Source organism: Dipodomys merriami, unplaced genomic scaffold (genome assembly GCF_024711535.1).
Source record: "Dipodomys merriami isolate MVZ:Mamm:240054 unplaced genomic scaffold, mDipMer1.0.p SCAF_466, whole genome shotgun sequence".
In the NCBI taxonomy this organism is placed as follows: Eukaryota; Metazoa; Chordata; class Mammalia; order Rodentia; family Heteromyidae; genus Dipodomys; species Dipodomys merriami.
The window spans coordinates 213148-233519 of NW_027206031.1; the positions used below are offsets into that span (position 1 = coordinate 213148).

The following is a 20372-nucleotide window of genomic DNA, read 5'->3' on the forward strand; positions in this document are numbered from 1 at the left end:
CACAAGGAAATTCAGGCCAGGTATAACTATGACAGTAAACCTATTTAATCTCATCCTAGCCCACACTAGAAACTTCTTCTTATGTGCTTTTATATGTGTAGACAGAAAATATTTGCTGTGCACTTTTCAATCCACTCTACTACAATTACTCAGTTTGAAGTGTACTCTCATTTCCATGTTTCATAGATCCATTCTTTTTTACCACCTCAGTGTGACAATGAGTTCATCCAAACCCTGAATGTGCCTTATTATGTATGGAGCCTGGACTCAGGCTTTCTGGAAATTCTGGTAATGGACCTTGTCCCTACCTACCAGAAAGCTGATCCCTTCTATGTGGGAAACTTCCTCCACCACTTCACAGAGTGTAGGACAATGGAGCAGTTGCTGGATATTCTGAAAGTGAGTGTTCCTGGGCTGGGAAGGTGGCTTAGTGGTAGAGAGCTTGCCTTGTATGCATGAGGCCCTGGGTTCGAATCCTGACCACGACATAAGCAGAAAACAAGCCAGAAGTGGTGCTGTGGCTCAAGTGGTAGAGTGCTAGCATTGAGCTGAAGAGCTGAGGGACAGGGCCCAGGCCCAGATTTCAAGCCCTGACAAACAAAAGAGTTATTGTTCCTAAGCCAGGCACCAGTAACTCACACCTGTAATCCTAGATACTCAGGAGACAGAGATCTGAGGTTCACGGTTCAAAGCCAGCCCTGGCAGGAAAGTCCATGATACTCCTCTCCAATAAGACACTAGAAAACCAGAAGTGGTGCTGTGGCTCAAGTGGTAGAGTGCTCCCCTTGAGCTGAAAGGCTGAGGGATAGCACCCAAGCCCAGAGTTCAAGCCCCATGACAAACAAAAGAAGTTAGTGTTCCTCCTTCAAACCCAGGGCTGATGAGACCCCCTGGCAGAATATTGGAATACTAGGTACATCTCTGAGACAGTTTCACTGGGGTCTAGTCAAAGGAGATTGGCTTGAGACAAAGAAGTGCAGTCCTTGGCTAATTCCTTAGGACTGGGCTGCCAGAATATTTCATGTGCCTCATAAGCTAGTGGAGCCTTAGTAATTTGCTTGCTGAGAGACTAGGATTTAAGAAAGGAGCAAGTGGCACCCAACGTCAACGCTCACCTAGGAAATCACTATCTTTGAGGCCTTTGAAGGAATATAGACAGAATAAAGGAGGCAACTTTTACTTTAATTGGGGGCTTGAGTGCTGTCCCATTTCTAACACACTACCAATTGAGCCCCAGGTCCAATTCTGGCCTTTGACTGGTTAATTGAAGATAAGTATATTTAGATTTTTACAAACTAGACTGGGTTCAAACTGTGATTCTCAGATCTCACCCTGCAGATTAGTAGGATTAGAGGCATGAGCCATTGTGCATTTATTTGGACAGATGCACATAAGCATCTTCACAGAATTACCATGAAGTTGTATATACATATCTGCAATTTTGTGTGTCATGTTTACATTACCATGTGGGACTTAGCGAGTCCTATGTGTGTCCTGTTAGTTCAGAAAAGGAGAAGCATAGAGTTAACTTCCTTCTCTCCTCCCATTGGTACAGATACTTCTACCATAACTGAGAAGAAGTTGAACAAGTGAAGAAGTAAGTGGACGCTGGCACAAATAATTCTATCCTTGAAAACTTGGTATCTTTGAGGTTTCTGAATCAAACTCAACTTTCTTCTTTGAACACCAGTTGTGATTTTCAACAGGGGGTTGAGGCTTGGCACATCAGTGGATAGCAGATTACACAGTTGTGGTTGTGGTTGTGCTTTTGGACTCTCATGGATGACAGGGAGGGCTGTGTGTAGCAAGTCAGATCCAGTGGGGAAAAATTTTCTCTTCCTATTACAGGGAGAATTTTAGAGGATTATATTTGAGAAATTACTAGAAGTGGGTTGTGAGGAGCATCCTGCTTGCAGGAGTCTCTTTCCACTTCCCAACAATCAATCTGCCCACAACGTTGTTTGTTTCATCCTCCCCATGTGGGTGGACTTCTACCCTGATGATTTCTATGAGCCCAAGAACAATGACACCCTGAAAGAACTGACACAGAATGTCAAGCTCATCATGGCCTCTTCAGACCTGCTCTTCCGCTTACATATTTTTCTGGACCAGCTGGAGGAACCCATGAGACCAAGAAAAAGAGGAAGAAGTCCTTGTTTAGATGCCCCAGAGCTTGTGAGTAGGGATGGAACCTGAGTCTCTAGGGATGTGTCTGATTGGCCAAGAGCCCTTAGTACTCCCCAGCTTGGCAAAATTTCCTTTTATGGATATTCTTTGCCAGGTAATGTCTGTTCTCCTTTTGAAAGAACTTGGAAGTAGCCACTCATTAGAAAAAGCCTACCTCCTCATCAGTGTTCAGTCCCAACTCAAATCCTACTGCTTCTCCTATTAGATCATCTTGGAAGTTTAGTGACACCTTAACTACGAGGGTCTACTCAAAGACTCCTGTACCTATTTTCATTCTCAGGTTTGCATCACCGTAGAAAAGCTCCTGCAGAACTCCAGATAAAGAACCCATCAGTGATGTCGTCTATGGTGACTGATGGAGATTGGAAGCCATCGCTGATCTCCAGAAATCCTGTGAAGGTAGAGGGTGTTTTTCAATTTGTAGAAAGGCCAAAGTAGGTTTTGAGTCCTGTGGACATCCAACTGATTCTGAACCCCACATGTGATGCAGGTGTATCTACACATACCACCAACGAAGAAGACGATACAGAATGTCTTCCATTGATGTTCACAATCCAGCTAGATCAGCTCTAAATCAGTCAAAAAAAAAAAAAACACTTCTTGGTGTGATAGTTAAATATGTGCTAATGGAAAATGACCACAGTCTATGTTTAGGAAAACCAATAAGTGAGATCCAAAATCTAGATTCAGTTGAGGAAAGGGAATCTTTCCTCACAGAATACCCAGACCAATCTCTCTTCTTGCAAGGTATCCAATTTCCAGTTGATAAATTAGAATCTGTCCCTCCCTGGACTCAGGAAGAAAATCCTGTCTTTATTGAGGAAGTAGATCCCTTTGAAGACTCTGAGGCAGAATTTCTGCCTGAAGGCAACTTAGAGGCCAATCTAGATTTTGAGATTCCTTCTCCCCTTCCTAAGAAAATACTTATTTTTCTTTTTTTTCTGATTTTTGTAAAAGGTTCATTCTATTTATTTTTCTAACTTTATTAAAATGTAAATGTTTTTGACATATTCTAGAATTCATGAATCCTAAATATATTTCTTTTTAAACCTACAAACTGAAGAATCGTGCATACCTGTTCTGGAGGCGGGGAAGCAGAGTGACAGGGGGCTGTAGAAGAGAGCCTACTGGATATAATGGGAGCTGTTAAATGCAACAAGAGTGACAAGGAAGCCAGGCCATGCCTGTATGGGGTGATAAGGTGGCTACAAAAGGTCTAGAACATAGCAGATCAGATGTCCTAGAAAGCTATTCTGTCAATTGGGACAAATACCACAATACTTATAGCGTTAAGTGGGACTCTCTTCCAACAATGAGTTCAAATCTGTATACATTTTCATTGCATTGATTTGCCTTGAGCAAATATGGAAGGAAAATTTGGCTCCAATAATATAAAAAGTCTACTTTGGGCTGAAAATATTTGACAAAATATATAGGAGATATGTATACTGGAAAGTAAAAGCCATCATCAATAGAAGAAAGAAGGCTTACATAGATGAACAAACAAAAAATCAGGAAAAATTTCCACAATTAAATCAGTTATATGTAAATACATGTTATATTCTTTATGTTCTACATAGTATATTATATAATATATAAGATTCAATATGATTTTTCAAACTAAAAAGGCATTTAAAATTTTAGAATTGCGTGGTTTTTGCACAAAACATTAGTGTAAATGTTATTGGAGAAAGTAGTGATATAATTTGATTATAATTATATGAATATATATTTGTGTGTTTCTAGATATAACACTGATTATACATAAATATTATATACATATATTTGTATATATCTGTCTATGAAGTGAATATAATGAAAGTGAATATAATGAAACTGAGTTTAGTATGTATAAAAAAGTTGAGTACATGAGACTCAAACCTGTAATCCTACTGATGTAGGAAGCTCGGTTTTGAGTTTTAGTATCTCTTATCCCCAAGCCTTAGATTTTTCAGAGGAGGCATGGGCCCTCCAGTGTAGCAAACAAACATATGCCATGGGATCAAACTCCCTGACCACAGAGGAAAGTCAGTAGAAATCAGGACAAGCTTCTTATCTTGACTGTGTACTCAGTTCCTGTACCAAGAAGGCCATCTTTAGAACACCAGATGGAAAGTTGGCATTCCCTCCACAAGGTTCTAAAAATATCCTTCTGAACGATAGTCTGACTATATTGAATTAAATCTTTTTCCCTTCGCAAGCTGCAAACACGTAGAAATATGACAAGAGCTAAAGAAAGATGGTCAAAGACTTACAAATACATAAAATTATATACTCTGTTTCAGTAATTCAATGACAAATTGTCAAAGGCATGTCGAATTTTTTTAAAGGAAATAGAAACATACTCTGAGTTTATCAGGAACTGGGTGATATTTTGGTTGCTGAATTGTTGAATGCACTTCTGGACAAAGGAGACACATACCTTGGGGAAAATTGTGTGGGGTTGGGTGTCCTCACACGGCTTCACAATAAAATGGCCATAGCATCTAGGATGTCACAGCCAACTTTGCCATGGCAGCAAGTAGGTGTCAGGCACTGATTTTGCCCTGAAGTGGACTCAACAACACCAACAGGCAAAAAGAATGAGAAGGAATGACTATTATCCACCAAACTTCAGCTTAAATAGCTGTCCTTACCAGAACTAGGATAAATTGAGCTGGAAAAGGCTGATCTCCATGTCAGGATCCTGAGCACTAAGGACTAGTGTGTGTGTGTGTGTGTGTTTGTGTTTGTGTGTGTGTGTGTGTGTGTGTGTGTGTGTGTGTGTGTGTGTGTGGTGTGTGTGTGTGTGTGTGTGTGTGTGTGTGTGTGTGTGTGTGTGTGTGTGAATACTGGGGCTTGAACTCAGGGAGATGACCTTTAGCTTTTTTTTTTTCAAGGGTAACAGTCTACGACTTGAACCAAATTTCCATGTCTTGATTTTGAATGGTTAATTAGAGATCAAAGTTTCAATGTTGCACATGTTCATTCTTTGTCCCTCCTTTTCAATGACACCTTTAACTTCTTTTTTTTTTTGGGTCCGGTCATGGGGCCTGAACTCTGGGCCTGGGCGCTGTCCCTCAGCTCTTCAGCTCAAGGTTAGCGCTCTACTGCTTGAGCCACAGCGCCACTTCCGGCTTTTTTCTTTTTTCTTATGTGGTGCTGAAGAATCGAACCCAGGGCCTCGAGCATGCAAGGTAAGCGCTCTACCACTGAGCCACCTTCCCAGCCCCCCTTAAACTTCTGAAAGAGAGATAAATGTAAAAAAAAATGAAAAAAATGAAAGAAAATAAATATCATCTTGTTTCTGTTTCCTGGTCACTGATTATTTTTGAGATAGTGCTTCTTACTAATAAGAATTATTGGTAGAATCTGAAAACCTATTTGAGTAATAAATAGACTAGGAAAAATGTTGTCTCCTATTTTTTATCACTACATTTCTTTTTGTCTAAGTATACATGCCAGACTTACCCTAAGGGCCTAGAATAAGCAAAATGGCTTATAGAGCTCAGATCATATCTTTCCACAGAAGATGACAGCCCCAGAAGAAAAACTTGTCCACAACTTGCACAAGGAAGAGAGAGTTTGATGTCTCCTTAAATCTTAGGATCGAATACTCATGAAGAACCCTGGGGACTGATGACAGCTTAAGGACCTAACATTTCCTGTGTCGTTCCACCATATGAACAGTCACCAGTCTCCATCATACTGTAGGTGCCACGCCTAACTGGTGACCTTGGCTGTGTCATGAGAACGTGCATCAGGGCTCTGTCATGGTCATTGGAGAGTCAGTATTGCACACTAAGAGGACATTCATGAAGGTGGTAACAAGGCCTGAGTCAGGGTTTGTCAGATCTAGATGATTTGTAACAGGCACTACTGTATTCTGGCTAAGAATGTGGATATATCATCGGGGTCTTGCACACAAATTTATCAAGTGTTAGCTTGCAACATTTCTGCATGAAAACCAACAAAAGGTCATCAATGCCCTCTGAACATATTCTCATCAATATTTAGTAAGTAAAAAGCTATAAAAATCAAGTTCATCATGACGAAAAATCTGATATGAAAACCAAATTGCAGGAGCATTTACAAAAAATGTTTTTCTGTATGTATTAAATGTGACAAAATATTAAAAATTAATGAAGCTGGGAAAGTTAAATTGATTTCTTTTTTACTATGGTTGCAACTGTCTTTTACATTTAAACTACTTAACAAAAAGAAGGTAGGCCAAGTACCACTGGTGGCTCACACCTGTAATTCTAGCTAGTTAGAAACCTGAGATCTGAGGAAAGTGAATTGAAGTTAGACTAGTTAGGAAATCCAGTGAAACTTTGATCTGTAATTAACCATTCAAAATCAAGACATGGAAGTTTGGTTCAAGTCTTAAACTGTCACCCTTGATTAAAAAAGCTAAAGGTCAGCTCCCTGAATTCAAGCCCCAGTATTCACACACACACACACACACACACACACACACACACACACACACACACACACACACACACACACACACACACACACATTCTCAAAAATAACCAGTGACCAGGAAACAGAAACAAGATGATATATATTTTCTTTCATTTTTGTCATTTTTTTCAGAAGTTAAAGGGGTCATAGAAAAGGAGGGACAAAGAATGAACACCTGCAACACTGGTATTCAATTGGTACTATGTTGAAAATTACCTATGAAATTTGTTTTGGGGGAAGAATGGGAAAACAGAAAAAGAGATAAAGTGAAAGGGTAAAATTGTCCAAAAAAATGCACTCCGGGAATTAGAGCTGTGGCTCAATATGAGTGCCATTATTCAGCAAAAGTGCTCAGAGAAAGTGTCCAGGCCCTGGATTCAAGCCTCATTACTGACTAAAACAAAAACAAGAAAAAAGAAATGTAATCCTTACCACACGATTGTAACTAAAACCTCTACAGCACAATAATAATAATAATAATAATAATAATAATAATAATAATAATAATAATAATAATAATAATAATAATGATGATGATAGAAGTAGATGATGATGAAGAAGAAGAAAAAGGAAGTTAAAAAAAACCAAACCTGTGAGAAAAATTGAGAGAGCAAGGGAAGGACTGACCTTTCAAAAAGAAATATATCCATACCTGACTTATATGCCTGTAACCTCAGTGTAATTCACATTTATAATAACAATACAAAAGAAAAAACAGAAATGTAGTGCTGGAGCCATAACTCAAATGGGAGGTCAGACTAATATGTATGTGATACCAAGGTCAACCCCCTTATCAATTTCTCCTTCAAAAATGGTTCTTCTTATCACTTGTGCTTTCCTTAGCTTATGAAAAGGGGTGCAGTTAAAGAAAGAGAAAGGTAATCTGTCAGGCACAGAACTGTACTTGCAAAGAGCAGTACTCACTAGAACACATGTTTACTAGACCACTTTATGACTCCATGTTTTCTGAAATAAACAGAACTAGTTGGACTTGAATACATGCTCCACTGTATACTAGATGGGGGCTCAAAATTATTGAAACTCTCTGGATCTCAAATTCTTTACAGGTAAAATGAGCATAACAATACGTACCTCACAGCATTATGAGATCTGGTTGTCATCAAACATGGAGCGGTTTTATCTTTGGTGTGTGTGCAACACTCAAACATTGCTGGAAGGAGTAAAAACTGGCATGATGTTTACTATATTACTTAAGAGTAATACAACATGCCTGTAATCCTACTTTCAAAAGAGGCTGAGAAAAGAGGATCAAGGTTTTAAGTCTGGAGGAAACTGGATCAGATTCATCTCCAATGATCACTAAAAAAGATTGAGGTGGAGTTTGGTTCAAGTGGTAGAGTGCTATACTGGAGCATAAGCCTCAGGAACAGTGCAAAAGGACTGAGTTCAAGCCCTAGGACCAGCACAAGCACACACACATGCACAAGCACACACACACACTAAATTGTTTGTGTTCCTATCATCCTGCTTAACAATATATTTCCTTTTCCAAGCTCACCTGTTTTTTTCTGTTTTAAAAGGGACTTCTGTGTAGCACAGGCTGCTCCTAAACTTACAATCCTCCTGGGTACTGGGAGTACAGGCAAGCCTACTATAATTGCCTTCACTCAGTAACTCTATTTGTAACATATTAGCAAGAAATTCATTCATACTCATGAAGATATTTGGCTTAAAGCTGTTCACAGTAATATTCTACTGTACAAAATGTAAATAATATAACTGGATATGTTACTATCCTACCACATGGTAATACCAGCCAATACTCAGGAACCTGACACAGAAGAATAAGCAGGTGAGGAAAGCCTGGTCTACGCTGCAAAACCTGGTCTCCAAAGGAAAGAAATTCTATAAATATTAATCTACTATGAAACATACAATATGTTAAATTTATATAATGTAACGAATAGATCATTATTAATAAAAATAAAATTTTGGCAGAAATTTTAAATACATACATATGCATATATATTTAAACTTGTAGAAATAAAATTTCAAGTGCTTTTATCTGCATCTTTCAGTCTACCTGTCACCTACTTATTTACTGACACATTGATTTCTGTTTAGTCTTCACAAAACACTGTTCTCTCACATAAGTACACAAAATTGTAAAACAAAAATTACAAAACAAATATTATCATAAATACAAATGTAGTTTAATCCCTACCAAAATAATTTGGAGAAAACATACATTAAGTTAATGGCATTGTATACTGCTCAGGAAGGGGAATCTAGGAAAATGTAGATTGTATATGTGTGTGTGTGTGTGTGTGTGTGTGTGTGTGTGTGTGTGTGTGTGTGTGTGTGTGTGTGTGTCTGTCTGTCTGTCTGTCTGTCTGTCTGTGTCTGTGTGTTTTCCATGAGTAATATTGGAGTTAGAATTAAATGTATTATTCTTGCTTGGTCTTTTTGCTCAAAGATGACACTCTACCACTTGATCCACATCTCCACTTCTGGATTTTGTTTTCTTAATTGGAGAAATATCTCAGATTTTCTGCATGGGCTGCTTTAAAACTGAATCCTCAGTTTTTGACCTCTAAAGTAGATAGGTTTTAAAATATGAGCCACTGGTGGAAATCAACTACGTTAATATTTTTGCATGTTTGAATGAATTTTAAAGTAATACATATATGTTACATTTGAGAGTGACTGGAAATAGTCATTAACGTTTAACAGAATTTAAAACATACAAAGCTGAGAATGGCAAGTAGCTGAGAACAGAATGGAATAAATCAAAATTACCTATGACAGTTTTCATTCTGTGCACAGAAATAATTACATTATTGTAGCCCAAAGCCATCAGATAGCTGAGCTCCATCTGGCTGCTATGCTCATGAGGCTAGCTGGTGCTATTCACAAGAATGTGATGTTGTTGGATAGTAGGGATCAGCTTCAAGTTAAGAACCTGAAATATTTCTATTCATCTAGAAGAGGAAACATACCAGGACAAGAAATGTGATTAAAATTGCTGAATGCAAAAACCATCCAAAGGAAGACCGAATAACTTTCTATATCTGAAAAGAGTATTCTCTCACAAAGAATCATGAGCTGAATATAGTGGTCAATGTTTGTAATCTCTGAACTTGGGAGGCTGATTTAGAAGTTAGCTTGAGGCCAGCCTAAGTTTTAGGTAATCAGAAGGACATATAGTAAAATGCTATCTTAAAACAACAACAACAAAAGACCCAGTGACTGGGAGTGTTTTTAGTGTTAGAGTGCTGGCCTTACATGCAAGAAGCACTTGATTTGATTCTTCAGTATGTCGTAAGCAGAAAAACTGGAAGTGGTGCTGTGGCTCAATTGGTAGTGTGCTAGCCTTGAGCAAAAGAAATTTAGGAAGAGTGCACAGGCCCTGATTTCAAGCCCCAGCTCTGGCAAAATTTAAAAAAAAACAAGTGCAAAATGCTGTTTGTTGAAATAAATATGTTGAAGAATTTTTATACTCACTAGAAAATAGTGCTGTTGGGAATTCATAATGAACTTTGTTAGGAAAAATTAAAATAAATTAATGAAATATTATCTGGCATTGGAAAGAACATAGTGAGATGTAAAAATGATTGGTGTCTATAGTTAATTGATACAACAATTTATAGATACACTTGCCAAACTGTGATTTTTTTAAGTATACAATCGTGGGTTTGTTCTTTTTCAAAATAATTTTACTGCCAGGCCTAGCTACTAAGGAGACTGAGAACTGTTCGAATCTAGCCAGGGCAGGAAAGTCTGTGAGACCTTTTTATCCAACTAAAGGTTCAGAAAATGTGAAGTGGCACTGTTGCTTAAGTGGTAGAGTGCTAGTCTTGAGCTGAAGAGTTGAGATACGATGCCCAGACCTAGAGTTCAAGCTCCACAACTGACAAAAAATAGTAATAGTAATAATATTAATTTTATTGTTACTATTAAGGTGTTATATATAAAGGCTACCAATTCATAAGTTTTTTCCCTTGCTAAAAGAAATACGTATCCATCTTCATTGCCAACAGCCAGGATTTGGCCATCTGCTTTCCAGCTGATCTCTCAATGTAGAGTCAATGTGTAATACAAAACAATACAAACCATTTCTGACTATAAATAATTTTTTCTCTGCACATCTTAAAAATCAATGCTGACAACATGAAATTAAAAATCCCTAAGTTTAAAACATTCTTCTAAACAAGTTAAAGAAATCCTGATAACAAGTATTTTAAGAATAATTTCAGAGAGCTTGAACTCAGGGCCTGGGTTCTGTCTCTGAGATTTACTACTCAAGATTGGGTTGCCAGTTTGAGCCACAGTGGCACTTCCAGTTTTCTCGTGATTAGTTGCACAGAAAAGTCTCACCAACTTTCCTCTCCAACCTGGCTTTGAACTAGGATCTAGAGATCTCAGCCCTCTGAATAGCTAGGTTTATAGGCCTGAGCCCCTGGCACCTGGCTTTTTGCTTACCTGAGACAGAGGCCAGTTAATATTAAATGTCAATCATGTTTAATTTTGTAAAATGAAGTTAACTGAAATGCCTTCCTCTAGAAATAAGGAATCAAATGAGTAGGTGGGTTACAACGTTATTACCAAAAGTTACATATTTTCCTTGTGTTTTTTTCTTCCAAAATTGTGTGCTTTCCAGAATCATACCTTATCTTTCCTTGCTAATTTCTTTGGTTTATTTCATAATTGTCCACAGCTTCTTCAGCAATCATTTACTTATGTGAAGAGCTTTCAAACATCTATTTTCAGCCCAAATTCCTTGTATACACCTCTCATCCATATATTCAGCTGACATAAAAACTTGTGAAACAGTAATCATCTCTTATCAGTATTGGATATTAATGTGTAAGTTAAATTTAAGAAAATAACATCAATAATTGTAACATGATTTTAATAATAATGCTAAACATAAATACAACGTTGATTATATTCTGAGCAATTTAATAAAAACCTCCAGGAAAAGAAATCACTTTTTTTAGTGCTGATATTATGGTTTAAACTCAGGACCTTACCTTCTCACTTAAGCTTTTTCCCTCAAGGGTGGTGCTCTGTATTTCAACCACAGCTCTCCTTCGAATTTTATTTGGGGGATAACATAGAGATAAGAATCTCATGGAATAAAAACAATCATTTGTGTCCCTATCTTATTTCACATAACATTCTCTTATAAGGTTATATGGTACCATGCACTACTTTCTGAAAGTGAGGTTAACCATGGGACCTATGGTTATTGGAGCCTCGCTTATTTCACTTAATAAAATTGTTTCCCCATCTTTCCATTTCCTAGCAAATGGGGCGATTTCATTCTCTCTGATGGAGGCATAGAATTCCAGTGTTTGTGTGTGTATCACATTTTCTTGATCCATTCATCTACTGAGAGGCATCTGGGTTGGTTCCATATCTTAGCTATGGTAAATAATGCTGCAATAAACATAGTTGTGCCGGTAGCTTAGTATGGACTTGTGTGTTATCATTTGGTAAATGCCCAAAAGTGGGATTGCTGGGGTATAGGGGAGCTCTAAGTGGAGTCTTGGAAAAAATTATATTAAGTAAAGTAAGTCAGACAAAAGAAACATAGGTCCTATGGTTTCCCTTATTTGGAATAACTAGTGTATATCTGGGACACGCATAAGAGTTCAAAAGCTATGTACATACCAACAGATAAGATGATGTTAAGCGAAGTGAATCCCAAGATAGGCTTTATAATTTACCATGTGATTTCGTTTTGTTTTTGTTTTTGTATTTTCCCCCACCAAGTTATAACTCCTTTTTTCACTGTATTTAATGTATGTGCCCTGCATCTTGTATACACCATTTCTCTAACTTGGGTAGGGCAAGGGAAAAAACAAAATGTTTAAATAGGGCAGGCTGACCCGTTGTAACAATGAGATGCACAAGACACTATGTTGAAAAAGAATCTTTACAATATGGGTGGGGAAGCAGGGAAGGGAGGAGAGGGGGGTGTGTAGTTGTGGAGGTGGGAGGGAAGAAAGGGTAGGGGAAAAACAAAGGAGGAGGTACAATACCTCATAGAAAATGTACTCATTACCTTGCTCATGTAACTATAACCCCTCTATACCATATTTTTACAGTAAAAACCTCTTTTATAAAACAGAAGGTGTCATGTACACCAAGTATAGCAGCCCACATATGTAATTCCCGCTGATTGGGAAGCAGAGATGACAAGGATCATGGTCTGAGGCCAGGCCAGAGAAAAAACTGCCAAGACGGCCATCCTAACGAATGAGCTTTCCATAGTGGTTCACATCTGTATTCCTAGCTAATTATGTGGGAGGCATAGGTAGCAAAGTCTCAGTCAATCTAAGATCAGACCCGGGCAAAAAGTTCAAGACCTCAAGTAATTAAATGGACTAGAAGTATGGTAAAAGTAGTTGAGCTTCTTGATGCTATTCAACCAGAGTCCTATCTAGCAAGCAGGGAACCCCTGAATAGAACCCTTCCACCAAAAAGCCTAAATAATTTTAGCCTATTTGAACATCTAATTTCAAGGAGCCTGACAGATCAGAGATGATGACATTCTCTTTAAAATTAGGTATTCAAAAGAGACAAAGTTATTTAGATTTTGAAAAAATTGAAAAGGAAAATACATGTGATTTTTGTTAGCTCTGTAATTCTTGAAAACATGAAATGTACTCAAGTATTTAATATATATCCATATGTGTGCATATGTCCATGTATATATGTATATCCAAGTATGTATGTATATACATGTATATATACATACATATATGTATATGTATTTATATGTATGTATATATACATACATACATACAAGTGGTTCATCTCTATTCTGTGTAGCAAATGGTACAAATGAATCTGTATAATCACTATTCAAATGCATGAATAGACAAAGAGAATGAGCAAAGAACTCATATTCAGGAAATTATGGCTCGCCCATAACCCTGAAAATCTTTTACATCTGTTTGCATGTTTCAGTTACTGCAGTACAGGGACAGTAGGACAACAGTGGGATACTAGGCAGATGAAATTAGAAATGAGAGATACAAATGTTAAAATATTCTTTCTTATGGGTCAGTAGAATTTCCTCTGTGTGTGTGTGTGTGTGTGTGTGTGTGTGTGTGTGTGTGTGTGTGTGTGTGTGTGTGTGTGTGTATTACATTTTCTTGATTTTTTTTCTCTTGAAGGTTATCTGGGCATATTCAATAAGAATGGTCTGGATGAAACCTTTACTATATCCTGGTTTGTAATCTTTCAGGTAAATGCCTGGAGTGGAGTTGCTGGATCATATGGAAGTGGGTAGTCAAATGAGGGGTGAAGGGTTAAAAGGTAGATGAATGAACAGGAGAAAAGGGGGAAAATGCAGAAAGGAATCCAATAAACATCCTACAATATTAAGAAGAGTGAAGGAAGAAGTGCATAGAGGAAGGATGGATGAGAACATTGAAAGGGTTGGCACTGATCAAGGTATATTGTACGCATAAAATGCTTTGTTTAATGATAATTTCTTACTACTTAAAATTTCTTTCTACTTAAAATAATAATTAAAAAATCTTGTCCCTAAACTGTTATGCAATTAGAAGCAAAGAATGAAAATTTGCTCTGATCAACTCCAGGGTCTATAAGTTTTTTTTGTTAGGATAAGTTTTAGAACAACACTAATGATACATATCACCTGAAGAAAATTTAATGATTTTCAGTTATTTATAGTAATCATTTTGGAGATATGGCTCAAGTGGCAAAATGCTACTTAGTGAGCAAAGCTGTCAGATAATGAATTCAAGTCTCAATCTCGAACAAAAGTACAAACAATCAGTAAAATTCAGGCACTTTCCTGGGCACTGGTAACTCATGCCTTTAATCCTACCTTTAATCAGAAGGCAGAGATCTGGGGATCTCAGTTGAATGTCAGCTTAGATAGGAACGTCTGTGAGTTTCTCATCTCCAACACACTGCCAAAGAAAGCTGGAAGTGGACTCATGGTTCAAGTGGTAGAATGCTGGCCTACAGCAAAATAAGCTTTCCAAAAATATGTTTCAATTTTTTTCCAATATCTTAGTCATTTTCTAACCCTAAACTTAATCTTAACTGGAACATTAAGAATAACCATAACCCTAATTGCAAGTAGATTCTAATACTAATAGCAATACACTAGTTCACATTCATTCTAATTCCTGCCAGGCTTATTCTAAAATTTACCTTCAATTTGACTCTCATTTTTTTCTCCTTCACTCTAAACCCAATCATGGCTAGAATCATAACCATATCCTTGACACTAACAGTATCTCACTTCTAAAATTTATGAAAAATGCTTGTTTTGTGTCATCATTACTGAAATTTCACCTGTAATTCTTGAAATAAATTGCAGGTTTTCCTAAACCCTATGGATTTTCTCACTTTTAACTCTGAATCTATCTTGTTCCTTAACAGGAATCATTATATCCATTGATCTCAAATCCTGATATTATGAAATACATTATACTTCCAATATCCAAGCTTTTCCTGAATTCCTAGAACCTAAAATAAGTTCAGATTTACTTAACATTTAACACATTTCTTTTCTTTTTCTTTTTGTCCAACGTGGGGCTTGAACTCTGGGCCTGGGCATGATCCCTGAACTCTAGGTCATGATCCCTCAGTTCTTTAGCTGTAGGTGTGCAACTTTACCACTTGAGCCACAGCACCACTTTTGGGTTTTCTGGTGGTTAATTGGAGATAAATGTCTCATGGACTTTCTGCCCTGGCAGGCTTTGAACTGCGATCCTCAGAAATCAGCTTCCTGACTAGCTAGAATAATAGGCACGAGAAACTAGTTTAACCAATTTATTTATCCTATTCTCAACCCCCTTTAACCAGAAACCTAATCCTAATCAAAATCTGATTTAACACCAAATAGTTACTGTAAGGAAAATTGTCTAGATTATTCAATCACACATTTTTTTGTTTCTACTTCTTATTGGAAAACTAAATTTTACACTAAAGCTTATCCTTCCCTAAACCTAAGGAGAACAAAATGTAATTCACCTTTAAGCCAAATTATGTCTAAATGTTTAAAGTTACACAGACACTGGTTTTCATTAATTCTAACCTTGATGTCATTCATTCTTCTTAAAATATGTTGCAATTTTGCACCTTTTTAAATCTTACATCTTTTTCTCATGCTAACCGCAGCTCTAACTGGAACACCTTGCCTAATCCTAAACCTACATATAACCGAATCATAATGTTAATAGCAAGCCTCTATTGCACTTTTATTCTCTTGCTCAGGATGTAGGTCTAAATTTTACTTGCATTTTGAGCCTACATTTTTTAAGTGTTTTTCTATTTCCTGTCAGGTTTTCTTTTTCTTTTTTTTTTCTTTTTTTTTTTTTTTTTTGGTCGGTCATGGGGCCTAAATTTTGGCATTGGGCACTGTCCCTCCACTCTTCAGATCAAGGCGAGTGCTCTACCACTTAAGCCAAAGCGCCACTTATGGTTTTCTAGTAGTTTATTGGAGATATGAGACTCACAGACTTTCCTGCCTGGGCTGCTTGGAACTCCGATCCTCAGACATCAGCATCCTGAGTAGCTAGGATTAAAAGTGTTAGCCACTGACACCCATCTTTATTATATTTTTAAATTTTATTTTATTGTAAAGATGCTTTAAAGACAGATTAGTTATACGAGTAAGGTAATGGGTATATTTCTTGTTGAGCATTGTTACACCCTTCTTTGTTGTTCTCCTACTAGCCCCCCTCCCTTAATCCTCCCTCCTCTTCGTGTAAAGTCCCTTTACAACATAGGGTCTTCTGAGTATCATTGTTGCAATGAGTCATCCTGTATTGAACCTATTTCACTAACCTTAATTCTAATTTTGTCTGGGATCCTAAATCTAACCATAATAATAATGATAGCTAAATTCAGAAGTTAATAAAAATATTCAAGTTTTTATTCATCTTGTTAATCCACTATACAAGTTGAATTAAATTGCAGTTTACCTTAATTATTTTTCCAAATTAGAATATATGTGCATATATAAAGATGTAACTTTATGTGAAATACAGAAGATCTTTGGAAGAAGAAGTAATGAAAAGAAAATAGAAGGTGGGAGTATAATCAAATGCTTTAAACATATTATGGAATTGCCACTTCTGACATTAATAACCATTAACAAAATAACTAAAAATTAATAAAGAACACACTGTTGTCTAGTATTTTTTAAGAGAGCCATGATATGTCTTGTGAATAAAATACTTGTGTTAGATAAACTTTGTTCATGCATATTTTATATTGTTATTGGTCAATTATTAACTTAGTAAGAAAAATATATCAAATAAGATTCCATGAAAAAATCATAAAACAGTTTTTTAGTAATTGAGAAAAAGTTATAGTCATGAATTTTAGGAAACTAAATTTCTATTTTTCTATGAAGCAATAATTTAGGTTTACTAATCTAGTTATTTTAGAGAACATATTGGCATGACAAACAACTAACTGTATATCTTGTTTCTTTAATGTGTGATGTTTAAACATTGTCTTTCATTCAAATGAATACTTAGGTTTACTTTTCAATGTAAATGCAATTTTATCTCCTTTCAAAACAAGTATTTACCCTGCAATTAAATGTATTAGCATATTCAAGTATTTAAAAGTTAAAAATTCTATGTTTGATACGTAGCTCCACATATTCAGAATGACACAATTTTTGTATTCATAAATGTCTAACCACTGGGATTTTTGCTTCATCAATATAAATTATCTCATGATGTTGTTGCAAAGGCTCCAATAACCAGTGTGGTCAAAACATTTCCTGAATTCTGAAAATTAAATCTTATCATTTTCAGCCTTTGATTATATCATTTATTGTCTCTTCAGAGAAATTAAGCTAAACTATATACTACTTTTTAAAGATTTTGCTCACATTGTAAATAATATCAACACAGGTCACAAAGAGACTGATTATTTCAGACTCATCATATTTGGTAAAGTTAGTGTGAAGAATGTAGAGAGCAGAAGTTTCATATACTCAATAAATATTTTTGGTTAATTTAAATTAAATTAAATATCTGGATTTCTAATTAGGAGGTTAATCACATGGAAACAGGAAAATAATTTTTTAAAAATAATTACTTTGGGACCATTTTTCTTCTTAAAATATGAAGCAAAAATATCTTTAAGAATATATTTTTTTATTAAAATGTTTTAACCTTTAGTAAACTGCTTTATACTTTAATATAAAGTCTGTCTCAAAATAGAAATTCTACAACTAATCTAATGTATGTTTTCATGCACAAAATTCTGTAACTTCTAGTCTTATGTGATTTTAATTATATTTTTTAGTTGTGATATGATCCCTACTTATATTAATTACAAACTTCTGTAATTATACAAATCATGCCGGTACACACTAACATGTAAGATAATATTCAAACAAAATTATCTTTTTTTTCCGTCTCCAACAGGGAAGGATGATGTGCTGAAGTATATTAAATGAAAGCACACTAACAAAGAGTCTTTACGGAATGGAAATTTGCAACATGAGGATGAGAACATGAGTACTTTCTACTTGGCTGAACAGGAATTTTTGTTTCTACAGTACTTTCTTACCTTTTAATCACACAGGGAAAGCCATAACCTTTGAAATTCATATGAAGGAATTGCTTTACTAAAAGATGTGGCAACCCTGCTCAAAAGCTCAATCTTATCACTAGGTCTTTGTGCTTGCTGGCTGATCTATTTCTCTATCATATGCTTCATATTATTAAACATATTAGTAATTAAGCAGTAAGTACATTACAGGAGATTCCTGAAAATCACAGCTATTACAGTTTAGTAATCAGAAGTGAGGAAAAAGATTGTATTAATCTCCAATTTCTCCCTTTGGCCTTCAATTTGCCAATTAATTTTCAGAACAATCATGTAAGATGTTAGTTTATTTTTCCCTTTTTAGTTAGAGATTAAGCAAGTGTTTTTGTTTGTTTGTTTGTTTGTTTGTTTGCAGTAAAAAGTGATGACAATGGTATCAGAGCTCTGGTAAGGGCACCTTCTCCTTAACAATTAATGCTCTATGGACTGTAAATATAGAAGCCACACTAAAATTCTCTACACACACACACACACACACACACACACACACACACACACACACACACACACACACAAACACACACACACACACACACACACACAAACAAGCACATACACACACCACTTCCACCCAGACACATCAGATATATGTTCCATTCCCTTGTAATGATTGTTGATTAATGTTTGCTGCATTGCTTTATCTCAGCTTCAAGATCTTTCCTGGACCTTTATCTTTCCCCGAGTTCAAGTCCCTAATTCTTAGTATACCGAGTGTCTGTGTATTCACAATAGGTTCCTGCCTGCTTCAAGCCAATTAATACCCTGAATACAGTATCCTCAAACTTCACATCCCAGTCAAACTCCATGAGTTTATACACCGTTGCAAAATACTAAAATTTATTGGATGTAGAAACCAAGAGAACACCCACCTTGTTACTATAGTAGAAATTGACATCATGAAAGTAGAAGAATATTGATCAAGAAACGAGGTAAGAGAATGGGAGTATGTCTAAAATGTAGAATACTGGATATGTGTTACAGATACAAAATCATCATCTATAGGCGTATTTATTGAAAACGTAATCATATATTGAAAGCACTATTTACAAATACAGTTTTCCAGTTACTTTGCTTACCTATCACTTCTGATCACAAATCCGCTCATGAAATTTTATAGTATCTTTGAATAAAGATTTGCATGTATGTATCATCTTAAAATAAGACAGTATGCTTTTACATCTTTCTTTCTATATGACAAGCCCTTATTTTTTGTTTCCCTGTTTGCTGAATAACTGTTTTCCTGGAAACAAGATATTCACATCAAATCTGGGTGTAATTTTTATTTCTTAAATTTGAAATATAAACTTTGTTGTGACTTGTCATTTTCTAAAGATGAGTGATATTCATGAACACTAATATGTTGGTGCCTTTAAGTAAACTGAGACTTGATGTGGTATGATAGTTCTTGTGTCTAATTGATATAACCATTAGATGATTCATGTATAAACATGTGCATTGCACTTTTTTATTTTTATATATAACATAGTCCCCAAGGATATACATTAAAGTGATAAGGGGGGGTTTTCTGCATGTTCCATACTTTATATTTATTTCAGTAAATGTACTAGAAATAAATGATGTTTACTGGAACAATATAAAAGAACATATTTTCTTTAAAACATATTTCTAAAGATAATAGATTTATTGTTTAAAGAATAGAAAAGAGTAAAATTGGTTTCTTGCTTGAGACTGCATAAATTACATATGAATGTAGCTCAAGATGAGACTCAGTGATAAATTCATATTAATATTACTGAGATTTATATCACAATATAAGCAATATAGGTATTTTAAAGAACGGGTCATTCCAAACCCTAGATACCTAATAGATGAAAAATGCTTTGAAAATAGCAGAGGAAATCAATTCAACATTCAGATGTTATGATTTTATAATACTAATACGAAAAAATGGAGCATTTGCCTTTCTGAAGGAGAATGTTTAGCTAGTAATTTCAATGAAAGGCATCAGTTGTAATCAGTCTAAAGTCTTTTCCTCCAAGATATCCAACAGTACTATACTCATCCTCTGAAGAGTAAATAAGATTTAAGTAGCTTTGCTTAATATTAATTTAATTGTAGCAAATAGGTTAAAATGCCTGCACTCTTTCTTTCAATGTAATAACTTACATTTGTTTTACCAGACTCAAGAC

The 20372-nt window shown here is 35.8% G+C and overlaps 1 long non-coding RNA gene across 1 annotated transcript; it reads left to right on the top strand.

The window, feature by feature from the left end:
* The first annotated feature begins 2507 nt into the window (after positions 1-2507).
* On the top strand, positions 2508-5802 carry LOC138808667 (uncharacterized). The gene is made up of 3 exons (XR_011366570.1): positions 2508-2586; positions 5335-5363; positions 5696-5802. It is a non-coding gene; the product is annotated as an uncharacterized lncRNA (long non-coding RNA).
* Positions 5803-20372: the final 14570 nt, after the last annotated feature.